The sequence below is a fragment of the Physeter macrocephalus genome, chromosome 10 (assembly GCF_002837175.3).
Source record: "Physeter macrocephalus isolate SW-GA chromosome 10, ASM283717v5, whole genome shotgun sequence".
In the NCBI taxonomy this organism is placed as follows: Eukaryota; Metazoa; Chordata; class Mammalia; order Artiodactyla; family Physeteridae; genus Physeter; species Physeter macrocephalus.
This window is the reverse complement of record NC_041223.1, coordinates 39,842,522-39,861,359: the sequence shown is the minus strand read 5'-3', so window position 1 is coordinate 39,861,359 and position 18,838 is coordinate 39,842,522. Positions and strand designations below refer to the sequence as shown.

Below are 18,838 nucleotides of genomic sequence, written 5' to 3'. Positions count from 1 at the left end.
CACGAGTAAAGTGAACCTTAGGACACTTGGAGCACGAACGCTCGGGAGCGCGCACAAATGGGTCGGAGGGTCTACAGAGGAAGCCTCTGGGAGCAGGGAGGGACGCGAAATTCCCTCAGTTACATCAGGTAAATTCTTAGTAGAACCTTAACCCTCCCCCAGGGGAACTGAGAGTGGTAGGCGAGGAGGGCACGGGTTCTGTGATGATCTCTGATGATTGTTAACGCGCACGCAGGAAAAAGAACGCTGCCCAGGGAGCCAAAAGACAAGAACCACCGTCGCGCCGGCCCCGAGAGCCCCTTGGCGGCAGTGGCTGCACAGAGAGCAAGACCCGGGTGGGGGGAGGGAGGAGGGGCACTCCACCCTCGGGGGCGGGTCCCGGCAGCCGCTCTCTCCGCCCCCGGAGTCGCTGCCACTTCCTGGCTGCGCCCCAGCCCAGCAGCTCAGACGCGGTCGCACCTTCGTGGACGGTAGAGGCGGCAGCGAGCTAGAGCCCGCGTCGCAGTTCGCGGCCACGTAGAGGCCGGGCGAGCCCGGGCACCGGGACCCGGCCCAGGCTCGGCGAGCAGCTCTGCGCGCGGCTGGTACGTACGTGGTGAAGGGGAGTCGGGAGTGGTGGGGGTCTCTGGAGCGAAGATGGAGGGAAAGGACTTGGGCAGTCAGGGGAGACTGAGAGAGCGAAGATGTGGTTATAGTAACTTTCCTGTTTTCTGGTCAGTCCGCACGAGCGTGGGGGGAATTCAAAGTGGACGCCTCTTTGGCCAGAGCGACCACATCATTGAACATGCAGAGGTACTTGGAGAGTGGAAGGGGACGCTCAGGCCAACAGGCGTAACCAGGGAGGTCTGGTCACTTCTTTTTGCCCACTCTGCCCTGAAGCTGGACATTGGTGATCTCCTCTCATAAGTTGCTGAGCCTTCGCCTCTCGCACGGGCAATGCCACGTCGTTTCCCATGGGCTGCGCGTTCCCAGCCCCAGGCAGCCGCTCGCGGCCGCCGGGTCAGCAGAGACCAGTGTTCTCGCCGGCTCTGCCCGCGTCGAACTGTGTGGCTTTAGCCCAGTCACCTCATCTCACCAGTCTCCATCCATTACTTGATAAAACATGGGAATGATTAGATCGGGTCAAATCAGGAGTTCTCTGCAACTACTGGGTTTTCACTGAGCCTAGGACACCGGCCGGCAGCCAGGGAGGGACGGGAGTGCAGTGTGGTCGCAGGGGCTCAGGAGATGGAGGGTGTGGGTCCTGACTGTTGATGCCGTGGCAGCTCGTTGGGGAAGCTCCTGATAGCGCCTTCAGGGGGAGATGACCCCGATTTACCAGCTATCCTGACTGGCAACCCCTGACGAGTGAGGCTGAGATGAACGGGCCAGTTTCATCTTCGTAGAGCTCATCCCAGGGAACACATCCGAACACGGTTCCTTTGGAAGAGCGCTTGGTACAAGTGGGGCACACAGGAAACACTAAGAAAACAAAAGCCAAAAAAAACGGCAGGTGAAATTATTAGTCAGAGTCTGTGCTGGACTGTAAAATGGAGATTCGTTGCCGATGACCACTTAAACATTCAACTAGAAAAACTAAATACTAAAACACTCATATTAATGGTTTGGATACTGAAAAAGTATGGATTAGAACTACTGTGAGTATTGCATTTCTCTTGGTGTACATGTAGATTCAAAATCCATCTGTCCACTTTATCTCTTCACAAGATGCCTTCTTATTGACATTGCTACACATAAAAAAATTCCTTCTGGGATTTAATAATCAGAAAGCTCAGAATTTGGATTGTTAAAATGAGATCTGATGGCCATAAATCTCACAGGAAGTGCTATAATGGTGTAGGTTCTGGATCATGGTTAGTTAGACCAGCAATTTGAAAACCTTGTTTTCCTGTTAGTATGTCAGGTGCTGGTCAATAACCCTCTGCTGACACTATGTTAAGGGAGTTCATTTTCTAAAACAGTGTTTTGGAAGATCAAATGATTTAATTTTGAAGCAAAGTATATATTGGAAAAAGTTTGCAAAAAGTTTTTAGTAATTGACTTTTTAGTTTTATCTTTACCACAACTTTCTTCAACAAAATATCAAAGACTAATGGAATACCTTATGCAGGATATTTAAAATTGTGTCAAATTTCATTCTTTGTTAAAGAATTTTCTCTCCTCTTTAGTGAATTTTAAACTAGAAGTTTAAATTTTCAGAAATTTACCCCTTTCAATGATTTTTAAAGAAATTTTGCCAAGTTGTAAAACCATCACCATAATTCAGTTTTAGAACATTTTCATCACCCCAATAAGATCCCTCATCCCCATTTATAATTAATAAAATTGCTCAGCTTCAGGCAACCACTGATCTTCTTTCAGTATCTATAGATTTGCCTTCTCTGGACATTTTATATAAATGGAATCATAAAATATGTGATCTTTTGGGCTTCCCTGGTGGCGCAGTGGTTGAGAATCCGCCTGCCGATGCAGGGGACACGGGTTCGTGCGCCGGTCCGGGAAGATCCCATATGCCTCGGAGCGGCTGGGCCCATGAGCCATGGCCGCTGAGCCTGCGCGTTCGGAGCCTGTGCTCCGCAACGGGAGAGGCCACAACAGTGAGAGGCCCGCGTAAAGCAAAAAAAAAGTGATCTTTTGTTTATGGCTTTTTTCACTTAACATACTGTTTTTGAGATTCATCTATATTGTAGCACGTATCCGTATTTCATTCCTCTTTATTGTTGAAGTTTTCCATTGTATGGATATACCACATTTTGTCTATCCATTCGCCAGTGGATGGACATTTGGGTTGTTTTCAGCTTGAGGCTATTGTGAATCATGATGCTAAGAACATTCACATGAAGTCTTTGTGAGTACATGTTTTCATTTCTCTTGGATAGATATTTAGCAGTGCAATTGCTGGGTTGTATGATAAACGTATGTCTAACTTTTTAAGAGCATTATAGAGTGAATTTTATGTAGAAGTTATGTATTTACAAAATGTAGAAAGTTCTGGAGAAATAAATGTTTCTTACTAGGTCATATTTGATATATACATAGAGAGAAGGACAGGAAACACTTGGACAGGAAACACTTTGCTTCCTTTCAAATTTAGAGCTCAGATATAGCAAACAAATTTGCAAAAAAGTGTAACATTTCTCAGAAATAAAATATTTCTAAAGACAGGTTTTTTTGGAGCAGTTTTAGATTCACAGCAAAATTGAAAGGAGGGTACAGATTTCCCCAATACCCCCTACCCCTACACACGCATAGCCTCCCTCACTCACCAGACTGGTATGTTTGCTACAGTAGATGAACCTACATTGACAAATCATAATCACCCAAAGTCCGTAGTTTATCTTAGGGTTCACTCTTGTTGTTGTACATTATATGGCTTTGGACAAACACATAATGACATGTATTCATCTATCATAGGGAGTATTTTCACTACCCTAAAAATCCTCTGTTCTCTGCCTATTCATCCCTTCCCCCAGTATCTTTTTCTTTTTTTTGTAATGCTAAATGAGAGTAAATCAGGCTTAATTAAGACTAAATTTCCTGCAGTCTCCATTGAGAATGGGAAATAAAGCAATTTGAAAATCGTATTTTAGGATGTTGATGAGACTCAGACCTGAATGGCTTGATAGTAAATTCAGTGGTTTTCCATTCCTTCAACACAAGACTTTAATTGAGTTAGAAAAAAAAATTCCTTTCTGAATATCAGAAAAACCCTATAAATCCTATGATAAAATAAGCATCTGTAATTATGATGCCACATAATTCTTCTAAGTACTAATTAAACATATTTTATTAGATATAGAGATCTAAGGCCCAAGTTTAAGTGATTGACATGTGCAAAAATCATGTATTAGGGATAAATCCAGGGCTCCTATTTTACTGTTCTAAAACTTCTGTGGTTAGTACATGCTTTCTGAATCCTGTTGGTCTCAGTAATTTTTATATTAATAGGCTCAATGTACTTTTTGTAAGTCATTATCAGTTAGTGACATTACATAAAGAGAAAACTTGAACATACCCAGAAAACCAAAGTGGTTATTATTATCTTTCTTTTTATTGGAAGTACAGTTGACTTTGAGAAATCAAATAGGTAGTATACTTTATACTCAAGTGGGATATATTTTTCATTCATGCTCTCAAAGGCAAATAGCAGTTTTATGCATCTGTCCAGGTATAAAGCATGCTACGGACTTTATAAATCAGAGTAGATTTGTGTTCTCCAATAACTCCTATTCTTAAAAAGTGATGGTGTCCAAGAGTTGGGCGCTTGGTTGGAAAAGAAGTTCAGAGCTGTCTATATAAGAATAAAGCAATTCACATTTGTACATGTTCCTGAATAGGAGGAAGTAATCTCACGTAGGATCCTGGATCAGTTAGAATAGGATTTCTCAGACTGGAAAGTGGGCCAAGGGAATAGAAATACTTTAAGACTGTGCAGTCTGGAGCCAACACAGCCTGAACACTTGTTTGGGAGAGCAACAGCAGAAACGTTTATAGACAATATAAATGGAGCTAAATGCCTTCCTCTATCTCCTGGATTCTGCCTTCTCAGAGCCCCTATTTCCTGCTAAGCCCTAAAATCTACTGTGCTGATGAAAAAGAATCCCCTTTGGGAGTGTGGAAATTAGCATGGTTAACTGTAAGTTTTCACTTTTTGGGTGAAGGAAAGGAAGAAACTGAGGTTCAGCGTGATAGTTTCAGGAATAAATTCATGGAAGACAGGAAAGAGGTTAAGCTGTCTTCCCAAACATGCTTATATCAAATGACCATGAAGTGATTTATTTCTACACTAATCTTTATGGGCTGGGTTAATATGTCTCAGAAGAAAACACTATTCTTAAAATCAGTGTGTGTGTGTGTGTGTGTGTGTGTGTGTGTGTGTGTGTAAACAAAGATGGCTTATAACTAATGCAATTACATTCGTTTATTATTTTTGTTTATTTAAAAAATGAGAATAACTACTTCTATCATGGGGCTTCTGGAGCCAGGTATAATATTAAATCTCAAAACACTGAAATAAGCCCCTCTTGTCTGTCTTTCCCAAATCTAATAAAATCTATAAAAAGCTAGATTATAGATATAATGGATTTTGTTGCATTCTGAAGGTTTGTAGAGAATCTATCAAGTCAGGAGAAGACGTTACAAAGGACAGCGCTTGCACACAAACCACTCTGCCTCAGTTTCTGTATCCCTGAAGAGGGATGTGTATCATAATTATGCTCATTGCAGTAAAGAAGCAGAACTTTTCACGGTAGTGAAAAATTAGAAAAACAAACAACAAAAAAGCAACAGTACATCTTTCTAACATGCCATGAAGCTGTATGTATATATCTATATATACTCTTGTAGCTTGGAGAAGATTGGGTTTGAGGAGTATTGGACAGACTGTTGTAGCCCAAGCAAGAGGTGCTAGAGAGTGATTCAGGGATTAGGGATAAAGAATTTAGGGATGAACAGGAGTATCAGAGTCTAGAAATATGATCAGGCTTGATGTTAACTGGGAGATGAATTTAAAGGGAGGTGGGAATGAAGGGTGGTTCTCAGCTTCTTGGCTTGAGGTTGAGGACTAGTACTATATACAAAGATGGCAGTAGAAGAATGAAGGCAGATTTGGTGGGTTTACTGGGTCAGATAATGTCTCCCTAAAATTCATGTACTTCCTGGAACCTCAGAATGAGACCTTATTTAGAAATAGGGTCATTGCCATTGTAATTGGTTAATATGAGGTCATACTGTAGTAGGGTGGGCCCTTAACCCAGTATGACTGGTGTCCTTACAAGAAGAAGAGAAGAGACACAGAGACAGAGACTCATAGAGGGAAGGCAAGCCTGTGACAGTGGAAGTAGAGATTGAAGTTACGCAGATGTAAGGGATTCCAAGACTTGCCAGCCACCACCAGAAGCTAGGAGAGAGGCATAGAACAGCTTCTCCTGTGTTGCCAAGAAGAAACCAACCTTGCTGATACCTGGATTTTGGATTGCTAGCCACGTGAAATGTGCCCATCGTCAGTATCAGTTGTAAAGATGGTTACAAAATAAGCAGTGTGATAACTTGGGCAGTGCATCCATGGTGCCTCTGTCACCAACCCAGCTATAGATATAAATGAGGTCATTTCAGGTTTTCCATTCATTTTGCACCATATGCATTTGACAGTATGGGTATGGGACCAGTCTGCAACATGGGGGGCATAGTTTGTATTTGTTTGCCTCAGGGAGGAGTGGGAGAACGTTTTCAGGGGAAGTGGGGAATAATTTCTTCACAGGGTACATCTGGGTCAGCTCCCTGAGATGTTTGTGGATTTTTGCCAAAGGATATTAAGCTGTAAAACCCAGCATAGGTTGTTCCAACTCTGAGAAGTCCATGTTTGGGTTCTAGGTTTGAATGCTTTGAAAGGAAATATACACTTTTTGGGTGTAACTGCAAAATGGGAGGAAACAAAGCATTTTTTTTACTCATAGATGCTTTTTTTTACCAACTCTTTTAAAAAGCATCTTAATTTACCTAATTTGTTGAAAACTTTTCATATTACCTGTCAATAATTATTATTGGTCCTAATAGCGAATTGGTTCAGTTCTTCACTGTGGGTTTTGTCTCAATGTAATCCACTTAAAATATGGATTAATGAAATATTCTAAGGACAGCAGTTTCAGTTATATCTAAGGACATCTCAAATTATCTTATAAAAGGATTGTTAAAAGTTTATTAGTTAGCTTCTTTCTTTCAGATATTTTTTATCATAAAACCATCACACTATTAAGAACACTGAAAGATTTTAAAATTCCAATTCTAATATTCAAACATAATTGCTTCGCAAAAAAAAAAAAAAAGAGGCCCCTGAAGCTTCCAGAAACTTTAGGGCTTCCCTGGTGGCACAGTGGTTGAGAGTCCGCCTGCCGATGCAGGGGACACGGGTTCGTGCCCCGGTCCGGGAAGATCCCACATGCCGCGGAGCGGCGGGGCCCGTGAGCCATGGCAGCTGAACCTGTGCGTCCGGAGCCTGTGCTCCACAACGGGAGAGACCACAACAGTGAGAGGCCCGCGTACCGCAAAAAAAAAAAAAAAAAATTCAGTATTGAGTATCTTCCAGTCTTTGTCCATTTGTAAGAATATTTTTATATTAATGTAATAATGGTATACAGTTTGTAAATTATTTTTTCTTCTTAAAATTATTATTACCAGAATACAAATGAATAAGAAGAGCAAATTTTTAAAAATAACATTTTTCTTATTATTCAAAGTGACCCATGAAATAGTTTTTGGCTAGATAAAATTTCAGCTCTTAAAGGTATGAAACAGAATTTTCCAGTTAGGCCACATTTTAATTTTGCTGCACCCTGTGGTAATCATCGGTTTAACACAGAGATAAGAAAAGAAAAACATAAATCATTAAAATGCATTGCTTTGAATATTGGCAATGTTCAAATGTAGAATTCAGTTTTTCCGAGGACAATATATGCTTGCTATTATAAATTATTCACCAAGAATCACAGATGTGAAAATATAATCAGGTGATTTTTTTCTTTCAGTCTCATCCTTTTGTCAGCTCCCTATTATTACATTATAATGGGTTATTCCACATGTAATTTTCTGGGCAGGTAATGTTTGCCACTTAAAATACCACTAAGTTTTAAACTTTAAAATTTTGAAATAGTGTTTCTGAGACCATACACATTGCAATGAAAATCAGAAATATTCAGAATTGTATTAAGAGGAAAATAATGTCCACCTAAATTCCACCATTAGTTATAAAATTCTTTGCATATATGTAGATTTTAAAAAGAAAAGTAATATATCATATTCCCTTAATATTTCATCTTACTATATCTTGTCAAGGTGCTAAATCATATTTTTAATGGCTACATAGTGTTCTATTAAAATTTTAACTAACCCCTATTGGTAAATATGCAGAATGTTCCCAAATTTGGTTTTATAAACAATACCATAGTAGATAACTCTGTTTGTGATCTTTATACACTGTACATGGCTGTTTTATTAATCTCTTTGAATAAACTTCTAGACATGGACTTGCTAGGTCAGTGGATATTCACTTGTTAACCATTTTTGACACATTTTGCAAAATTTCTTTCCAGGAAGCCTGCAGCAATTTATACTCAAAATTTTTACCAACATACTAATACTATTTAAAAGTTTTAAATTTAGAAATCAGTAGGAAAAGATACCTCATATTTGTATTTCTTTGATTGCTAATGAGGCCAAATATTTTTAGTTAGTATGTTTATTGGATATTTTGGATTTATTTTTATGAATTGCTTTTTAGTATTCTTTGCCTGTTTTAATCCTTTTTTGCTTGTTTCAAGAGCTTTTTATTCATTAGGATATTAACTCTTTGTTGTCTGTTATGTTGCAATTTTTTAATCAGTTTCGTTTGTTTGCCATTAACTATTTTAGGGAGCATTGCTTTGTAAAATTCTTAAATTTTGTGGATGTGAAAGCTGACAATTTCTTCTTGCATAGTTTCTGAGAAGGACTTTCCCCTTTAAACATATTCATCTATGTTTTTAATAGTACTGTTGATGTCTTTTTTAATTTAAAGTTTTAATCCTTTAGAAGTTATTTTAGTCGGGGATGAAGTAGATAATCTAATTTTATTATTAACATTTTTTAATCACTAGTCTTGTCTCAAATTCGTTTGTTCTGTCACTGATTCCTTCCCCACTGATTGATATAGCACCCCATGCCCCTGCACCTCCTTGGAGCCCACCTCGTTATAACTGGCCCTATCATCCTGAAGTCCCACAGAATTCCCTGTCACATGCCTTCCTGGCCACCATTCCTACACATGACTGCAGGCTCTTCGATTGCCTCCCTAAACTGCTTTGATCCATGTTTGTCACTCACCACCTCATCCCAGGAGGAAAAGGAATTCCACATCCCACATCATAGCTGCTAGCTCTTCCTAAATTCCCACATTACCATTTTTGGAACATGTAATTGTGTTAGCCTTGCAAAACAGTTAATTTTCTAATGCTTCAAATCTCAGTTTTTATCGTTTGTCTGCTCATTTCTCCTCTCTGCCTTGAAACTTTATTATGCTTTGTGCTGCCTCTCCCTGACCTAATCTCTGCTTTTTATTCTTCCTTCAAAACCATTCTGTCATGCCCTCTGGAACACCTGCTCAGTCCCAGTAAACTCCTCTTAACCTCCACTTTTTTCTCTAGCCCTGAATCTTGACTCTCCCAGGGGTATCCCACTTCCCTGTGAGCCCTTCCTGTTGGAGACTGCTGATTACTCCGTCGTCCATGAATCTCAGGGTAGGGAGGTGGGTCACATGCCCTCCGTACACCCTCCCACCTGTAGACCATTGTTCCTCTACATTCTTATACTCATTCCTGTTTCTTTGAGCCATCTGGCTATACTATCAACTGCCATTTCTCATTCCTGTGATCTACTCACCACCTGAACAAACCCCTCCCTCACTGAACACTCCAGCAACTGGTGTACAGTCATCTTCTCCCACCTGTCTCCTGTCCTCAGTCTGGGTGACTTCCTGTCTACACCCAACACCACAGCCTCTCAGTTTGTGACCTCTACAATTTCAAGCAGTAGTCTTCTCTTTTACTTCTTTTCACCCAGCCCCTTCTGTAGTTACAACCTGGACTTATCATATGAAATTGTTCCTTCCTAAAATCTCAAATTCAGAAACTCTCTGGGCATAGCATCCTATATTCTTTTTTTTGTTTTACACCAATCCAAAGATTCACACCTACACTTGTCCTTTGGTTTCATTGGGATGGCCGATTCTTCGATCCGTCTATTTTTTACTCTCCATGCTCTGATTGCTTGGAGTAAGATGTTTCTCAGTGGATTGCACATTTCCAATTAGTACAAGTCAATGGAGAACCTAAGAATTCTGTGTGCTTACCACATTCTCCCCTACAAGTACAGCAACCTCAGAGCCTCACCACCACCTGCCTTGAGTCCTCTGTGACCTAATGACCCCTTATCTTCTTGTTTATGCAAATCACTGCAAGAATCTCTGTACTCCCAAATAGCATGGCAACTATCCTGGTTTTTCTGGGACTGAGAGCTTTCCCAGGATGCTATGTGGAGTAAGTCCTTGACTAAAAGACTCCACATTTTTGAAATTCCTTATTTTCTTTTTTTACATATTACCAGTCTTCATCATCATTTCAAACCGTAAGCTGCTACTTCATCTGATGTATGTAATAGCTCTTACTGTTCACTCTCTATATGACCTTTTGAATCTTGTGGGTTGAGAAAGTCAGATACCTGAGTGCATTAGTTAGGAATGTTACAGGTGCTCACGATAGCATATCCACTTCAAATTGGCTTAAGGAGAATGGGAGAATTTATCAGATTTATGTAACCCAGCTTTCAGTCACAGCTTGATCTAGAGCTCAAATTATTTTGTAAGGACCCTATTCCCTTCTACTTCTTGGCTCTACTCTCTTTCAACTTGGCTTCATTCTCAGGCTCTGCTTGGTGACAAAATTGCTATCAACAGCTCCAGGCCTAGCTCCTCAAGTTTAAATTCAAAGAGAAAAAAGTGTCTTCACTTAGTAGCTTTGGCACCAGTCCTAAGGTGGACTAACTTGCATCATGAACCCAGTCTTTAAGCATTTGCTGGGTTGGAAGAACGTAATAATAAGCCTGTTGAGGCAGGTTTGTGTCACGTATCACTTCTGAGCCAGTCACCGTGGCTCAGGGCACTTGGAGCTTGGATATGTCAGGTCTGAGTCTCAACTTCATTCTCGGAAACAACGAATCACATGCGGTGACTATAGGAGGAAAGGCTCCTCACGGGGAAATGGATGTTGGGCAGGCAAAATTTTTACTGTCCTCTAAATTGGTGACAAGAGGTTAAAAACAAACCAGAGGCATAAACAGGCTCTGATTAAATCTGTAGGACTCGCTTATAAGTAAAGACCGTGAACATTATTAGTGTATAGGTTTTACGACATAGGTTTTATGACATTTATTTTGACTGAACAACAATATTTGTTAATGTCCTGATTCTTGACTGTTGTCTTTGTAGTTAAGTTGCAAAATAAGTAAGATTTGTATAAATAAATTTTGTGTATTATAATCTTCTTTAATCATCATTAATGAATTTTATTTTAAATTCTACCTGTACAAATAATAATTTGAAGATTATTAATATATAAGAAAGAAGAGAATATTTCTCTCTTACATAAATATTTTTGCAGCTAATATTTATAAAAACGTATTGACACATGATTTGGATGATAATAGTAGAGAAAAATAACTAAGCTAGAAATTAGAAAGCTTTGTTGTAAGGCCAACTGAGCTTTTAATTAGTCATGTGACCCTGAGGAAGTCTCTTAATCTCTTGAGATTTCAGTTTTTGTCAACATGATTACACCAATATGAATGATCGATTTCAGTTCTTCATCATGAGATCAATACAGTGAAAAAAGTACCTGTATTATTCTAAATAGAGCCTATAATTCCATATTTTAGTGCTATATGTACCCATTGATATTCAGGTTCTTTTCTGTGGTTGGTTATAGATATTCTTTATTTTTTAATGAATTTTGGAACTCAGTCCATGCATCTCTGAGATGAATAGTTAACTAAATTCAAATAAACATCTATTAAAAAGCACCCTCCTGGACTCAGCTACTGTGTTTAGTGATATATTGCAAAATGGAATGAGACTCCATCTTCTTTTAAGAAGTTTAGGATTCTATCTGTTTGGGGGAGGTAAGGGAAAATAATATACACACCTTTCCTGTGAGGCAGACTGTAATAGGTACTATGAAAGAACTAAAACAAAGCTGTGGGGTTTCAAAGAAGAAGAAGGTAAACTTTGAAATTAATCAGAAAGACTTTAAAGGCAATGTAGTAATTGGGATGGTCCTTGAAGGACTGATAGAATTTCAAGGAGTGGGCGAAACATTCCTGATTGGGAGAACAGCATGAATAAAGGTACAAATACAGAAAAGAGTGAGACAGAGCTGTGTAGAATTTTAGGGGCTGGGAGTAGTAAGGGTGGAAAGATACATTGAGGCTGTAGTGAAGAATCTAAATGCTGGGATGATAACTTTGGACTTAAATTTGTAGCTAATTTTTATCCTTGAAAGTAGTAGAGAGTCATATAATCTATGACTCTCTATGAATAAAAATTTATTTTAACAGGTTGTTTATATGTAGGTAAATACAAGAGTTGTATACATTTTAAAAAAGAAACCAGTTAGAGAAGAAATGGTTATTAGCAGAATCTGTTAAAACAATACTAAAGAATTTTGGTTTATGGCCAATTCAATATAATGTCAAGTGGTTGTCCAACATAGGTAGCATATTTTTAAGTTGTATCAATAGCAGTATCTTATCCAGAGCAAAGGAAGTGACGGCCCAACTCTGTTCTTCCATGGCCAAATTGTTCTGGATATTTTGCTCCTACAAATACACACACACATACATTGATCAGGATGGTCTGTTATTGCAGAAGTGATGGAAGGAATAGTTGTAAAATGGAGATATTTCGCTAGGAGAAATGAACACCCGGGAAAGTGGGCATGGAAACGTAGTATAACATGATGTATAAAGAAAGAGAAAAACAAGCACAAGCTTTGGAGTTAGAGCTCAGCTCTGCTCGGAAAGAGCTGTGCTATTTTGGGAAAGTCACTTATTCTTTTGTAGGCTGTTTCCTTTCCCACTCTCCTTCCCCTTACCCCCTCCCCCTTTCTCCTCCTCTTCATCTACTTCTTCTTCTTTTTTGTAGAATAAAGATGATACTATTTACCTGCAGTTTTATTTTTTGATTAATGATTGTCAAGTACCCAGCACATTTCCTGGCATCCAGTATGCCTCCATTACTTGTGACTATTATGTTTATTTGAAGGACTGTCTTACATATATAGGAGTTTAGACTGGTCCTGTGAGGTACCTGCAGAAAGATTTAGGACTGTTGGAGAGAGAAATATTTTTGCTTCAAAATAAAAAAGATGTTATAAAGGTTAAGTTCCAATAAAAAAAGTAATGGTATGCCTAAGTATGGTAGCACTTTTTGAGTTCAGTGGTCATGGTATGCTAGAGCCAAGGTGATATATATTTTTTACATGAAAGTAATCTTTTCCTCAACATCTAGGAGGGAATCCCCTAGAGTAGGGCTTCTCATGCTTTTCCACCAAAGAACTCCCAGAAATCTAGAGGCATAACTCAAAGTGCTCCATAGAAAAGTACAAAGTTTCTTTGACATTTCATATTCATCTTACATATTTGTGTGCATTATGCACTCTATAATGTGTTCATTTTGTTTTAGTATAAAAACATGCTTTAAATATATACTGTCAAGTAAGACTCCTTTGATAAACAAAATTTATCATGTGGTTGTGAGTACATTCTGGTATTTCCAAGGGTGCAGGTTTCCTAGTTTTGAGGAAGCACAGACTTAGGGGTATTTAGAACCACAAGCTTGTAATAGACTAAGAATTCCCTCTCAGCTTAACACAGATAAGCTAAAAATTTAGATGTCCGTTGATTAGAATTTGGATTGCATGGATTATTTTAGACAATCACATTACTGCTAATATCAAAAATTTGGCAATATCTTAGATAAACACATATGTGAACTTAAGAAGTTGTAGAAAAAGCATTGTTATATTTGAAAATGGAGGCCTATATCTTTAGCTACTGAAGTGGTGAAGTAAGAGGTTGAGTGGCTTTATGCTGTTACCGTTGGCTGCTGCTTTTGTGGGCTTTTGTGTGTTGTTTGCTCACGTTCCTTTTTTTTTTTTAAATTAGTGCTTTGCAGGAGACAGATGTTGAGTAAATGCTGTTTTGTGAAGTATTTTTTAGGAGGTTTTTAAAATTAGAATAGTTTTTTCTTGCTTTCTATTTAGGTCTAATTTTTTTGGTTTCTTTTCTGCTTTCTTCCCTACTTTACTTGCACCAAGATTCCTGCAAAAACTGCTTTAAGAGTTGCTAATCTGAATGGGAAATTATTTTCCCTGAGACCAGCTCCAAACCACCTTTTAGTGATTTGGTTACCTGACCATGTAGATCCCTTGAATTTCATGTTATTATGATTATAATAAAGGGGACACAGGAAATCTGATTATTTTAGCCATATTACTGGATGGATTGGATCACTGCAGAGGTATCTACTTATTTGCCCTCAATGATTCATCATAATTTAGGAAGAGGACCAGCCCAGAAGTCAGGAGATTAAGTTTTTGTTTTGATTTGAATTGCTTTATTACCCATCCCTGGTTAATTAAGAGGTTAAAAATGCCCACTCCTCATCTATTTTACAATTTTGCCTAGGAGTTTTGTTCTCTAATCATTAATAAAGCCATAGGATAAACAGCTTCTTAATGCAAAGGAATATGCCAGGCACCAAGGAGACCAAGTTGAACAGAACAAGGTCCTAGCCCTTGAAGGACATGGGATTAATGTTGAGTAAGTAAATTACTGTGAAACAGTGTGACTAATGCTGCTATAGCAGTGTGAATCAGGTAGAAGATGCTCAGAAATGGTTATAAGAAATTCTAAAACCAGGGACAGTGTCTCAGAGGAGGTGATGTTATTGCTAGATCTTGAAAGATAACCACTAGTTTGCCAGGCAAAGAGGAATATGTTCTAGGAGGAGGAAAGAGGCTTAAAATGTGTGATGTATTCAGGGAACTATAATTAAATCAGTATATTGGACAGCTGCGGATATGGGTGGAAGTTCAAAGGGAAGTCGATTCAGAAGTGCCTTGCATTTCACAATAAATTGCTTGGACTTGACTGAAGGTTTTGAGTAAGTGGAGCAGTAGAATCGTATTTGTACTGTGGTAGACTGGCTGTGAGTCCATGTCTCTTGGAGCACACATCTCTTTTTCCACAACAAAGAGGTAAGTGACAGTAGAGGAGATGGGAGCAAGGCTGGACTCATGTTTCCATGTGTGGGTAAGTTTTTAGGTTGGTTGACTGGGTTGTTGCCCTTGTCCTAAAAGGTAGGTCAGCTAACGGATGCAAAAATGTGCCTAATTTCTATTTGTTAAAAGTCTAGAACTAAGAAGACATAAATGTGGGTTAAACTATAGATAAGAATTGAAGATCTTTCCTAGAAATTGCTATACTTAGAGTTATGTGTTAAGCTATTTAAGGAACAGTCTTACCATAAAAGTAAGTGGTTTAATATGTTTTCCCCGTTTTGGGGGGGTCTGTTAACAGAAAGTATGTAAATAGTAAAATTCTTTGAGATTAAGAAAGGTTTGAAAGTCATATTTTAAACGTGATTAAAAAAAGAATGGCCTCCTTTACGTATGTGTGTGGTTTTTTTTAATAGACTTTTTTTGGCCACAGATTTTGACTCTGATGCATTAGTTTTCTGTCAGCTTCTCTAAAGATTCAAGGGTAGAGTTTAAATTAAGGATACGGTCAAGGGTACCCTTCAGGGTAGGAACTAACTCTGCTCTGATTTTTTAGTTGGAGAGCATCCCGAGAAATGTGTTAGATTATGTAACTAGTCACTTAGGGTCCCTGGCCTCCTGTTAACCTGGCCCTCTTGAGAGGCAGTGCCTGGGAGCAGCTGGGTCAGGCTCAGTGCTGTTGCCTAGTAGTCCAAGAGGAGCAGTCATAAGGGGTTGTTGCTGAGCAACGAGGGTACTGCTGGTGTCGCATCGTCCCCCATGGAGTTGTATAGCCGTGGTGGGCCCATCCCCGTGGGAGAAGCAGTACAGTCTGGCAGAGGGCCAAGCCTCCCTCAGAGGCACAAGGGTTGTTAGCAGTATCTGACCTCAGAATCAAAGATGATAACTTAAGTTCTATGAACATGCAAGCAGTTTATGGAATTATTGATGTAAATTTAATTAAACATGAACTTGGAGCAAGGAAGGTAGCTGTGGCAGCCAGAGTTCTGTTTTCAAATACTCTCATTCCAGTTCCTTTCTCCTTCAGGCATAGTTGCAAGGTAAGTTTTCTGGGTCAATGGAAAGTGATTTTTCTTTATGCCTCATGGAATATGTAACTTTCCCTATTAACAAAGAAAATATTTATATTTGAGAAAAACCAGCAAGCTAACTCCGATCTGGTCAAGTGGGCCTGCATGGCAGAGTATTTGACTCAATATCAATGCAAGAACTTGCTACTAATATTTGAGATATTGCTTTGAGTTTTCTCTCTGTTGTAGAAGATTCACCAGGACCACATCTTACTTTATTTTTTAGTATTTAACACAACCCATAAATGACTCTTCAGGAGAGTTGATAAAATGTCAAAACTAATCAGCTCTTGTAAGAAGGGTAAGTTCTCCTTTTAGGATTTAAAGTTGCCCATATTAAGTAAACCTTTTCCTGGAGATCCAGAAACATAGTTTAACGGCCAAAATTGAGCTCTTTCATTATTTTGGAATAACACACAGCTGCATGAAAGGCTAAAGTGTGAAGCAGAGGAATGAACATCCATCACAGAGAAATAATTAACACTGGCCAGCTAGAGAGAAGTGACGTAAACTTTTCTTATCTCCCTCTCTCCCTATTTTTTCATTCAGTATTTCTGGCCTTGTGCTGTAACTGTTTGCCTGTAAAGGTTTCAGGAAGCAGGGCTTTGGGTACAAAGTGGGAGGTTTCTTTGTTGGCATTGGGGTCTGCACTCTTTGAGCGACCTATATTCTTTTTGAAAAAAATACTTAAAAACTTTAAAATTCCTCATTAGAATTGCACACAGATTTTTGTTTTACACATGTACATGCACACACACTAATGTGTCTAAGCCATTATTAGAGTACAACTGAAATAGTATATCAACGGTAAGAAAATTTAAATGTTTTTTAAGATGCCTTTTTTTTTTTTTTTTTTTGTGGTATGCGGGCCTCTCTCTGTTGTGGCCTCTTCCGTTGGGGAGCACAGGCTCCGGACGCGTAGGCTCAGCGGCCATGGCTCACGGGCCCAGCCGCTCCGCGGCATGTGGGATCCTCCCAGACCGGGTCGCGAACCCGGTTCCCCTGCATCAGCAAGCAGACGCGCAACCACTGCGCCACCAGGGAAGCCCTAAGATGCCTTGTTTTTAAAGCTACTTAACATTTAAATGTGAACTTTTTATTGTTTTTATCATATGTATCATTCATATCATTCATATCATAAGCATTCTATTTATCTTTGTTATATAAGAGTATTAATAAATCTAAAGCATATTAAGCACAGTATATGCCAGGTACTGTTCTATACAAATTAAGTTTAGTATGTCATTTAACTCCACAACAACTGTGTGTGAGAGGTACTATTATTATGGATATTTTACATGTGGAGAAGTCTAGGCCTGCCCAGAAAGGTCAAGTAACCAGGCCAAATGTATACACTAAAGATTTATAATCAGAAAGTCTGGCTTCAGAATCTCTGCTTCTCAATCATTATGCTATACTTTGAGCACCATATTATTTCATGAAGGCAACATGAAACGGTATTCACAACAAACTTGTTTTTAGGTTATAATGATATAATGAGAGAATGCAAGAGAGTGAAAACTATGAAATCTTTTACTAAACAAAGTCTGTTTAATTTATTCTTTGGGTCTATAGTCCACAGCCAGAAGCCTTTCAAATCAAAGTTTTTTATATCCATCCAAATTCTATGAATTTGCAAAATAAATTCAGTAGGCATTTAGCACTGAAGTTGTTTCTCTTCAGGATGAGATGTGAGGTATATTTTCTTTGGTATATGAGATGTGAAGAAAGAGGAAATGGTTAAAAGAAAAAATAGAGGAAATGAATAAGTGAATTGTTTTTGATCAATTCTCCAAAAAAGTCATGTTTTTTAGAGCTTTGAGATACAAGGCATCAAGGAATTGCCGTTTAGTCATGAGAAAAATAATACAGGTGAAAAGTTGTAGGTAAAACTAGATCAACAGTCCAGGAATATTGTGAAGCAATGATGCATAGTGGATCACGCAGGCTTTCCAGTCAGACAGATCTGAACTTGAACCCTGTCTCTGTGACTTATTAGCTGTGTGACCTTAGAGAGGTATCTCACCATCTTTAAGCTTTGAAAAAAGTCCATTTTTCTTTTTTGAAAAAAAAGAAAGATTAATTGTGATTAAGTGGAATAAAATGCAAAGTGTCTAGCAAGGCTCATGACACAGAACAGGTGTTTATTAAATGCTAAAGTCTTTTTTCTCCTCTCCCAGCAGCAACAAAAACAAAGTAAAAAGAGGGTTATCCTAGGGACCTAAAGGGTCAAGGGAGTTTCATAGTGGGATTGTGGGGTCAAAGCTGGTCAACGTTTTAAAGACTCTTGGTCAACTTTGCCAAGTTGTTATGTAAAAGCAATATTATAATTCAGGCATTACATTTTTAATTATTAGAAAACCTGATTTTTTTTAACATCTTTATTAGAGTATAATTGCTTTACAATGGTGTGTTATTTTCTGCTGTATAACAAAGTGTATCAGCTATACATAAACATATATCCCCATATCTCCTCCCTCTTGCATCTCCCTCTCTCCCACCCTCCCTATCCCACCACTCTAGGTGGTCACAAAGCACCAAGCTGATCTCCCTGTGCTACGCTGCTGCTTCCCGCTAGCTATCTATTTTATGTTTGGTAGTGTATATATGTCCATGCCACTCTCTCACTTTGTCCCAGCTTACCCTTCCCCCTCTCCATATCCTCAAGTCCATTTTCTAGTACGTCTGCATCTTTATTCCTGTCTTGCCTCTAGGTTCCTCATGACCATTTTCTTTCTTTCTTTTTTTTTTTAGATTCCATATACATGTGTTAGCATATGTTATTTGTTTTTCTCTTTCTGACTTACTTCACTCTGTATGACAGACTCTAGGTCCATCCACCTGACTACAAATAACTCAATTTCGTTTCTTTTTATGGCTGAGTAATATTCCATTGTATATATGTGC

The 18,838-nt window shown here is 38.8% G+C and overlaps 1 protein-coding gene across 2 annotated transcripts in view; it reads left to right on the top strand.

Annotated features, from left to right (window-relative positions):
- Window positions 1–449: 449 nt before the first annotated feature.
- Window positions 450–18,838, top strand: part of PKIB (cAMP-dependent protein kinase inhibitor beta) — a 105,203-nt gene continuing 86,814 nt past the window's right edge. For both annotated transcript variants that reach the window (XM_028494488.2, XM_024122577.3), the window contains exon 1: window positions 450–584. The gene's annotated coding sequence lies outside the window, so the exon portion shown is untranslated. The remainder of the gene's footprint in view (window positions 585–18,838) is intronic.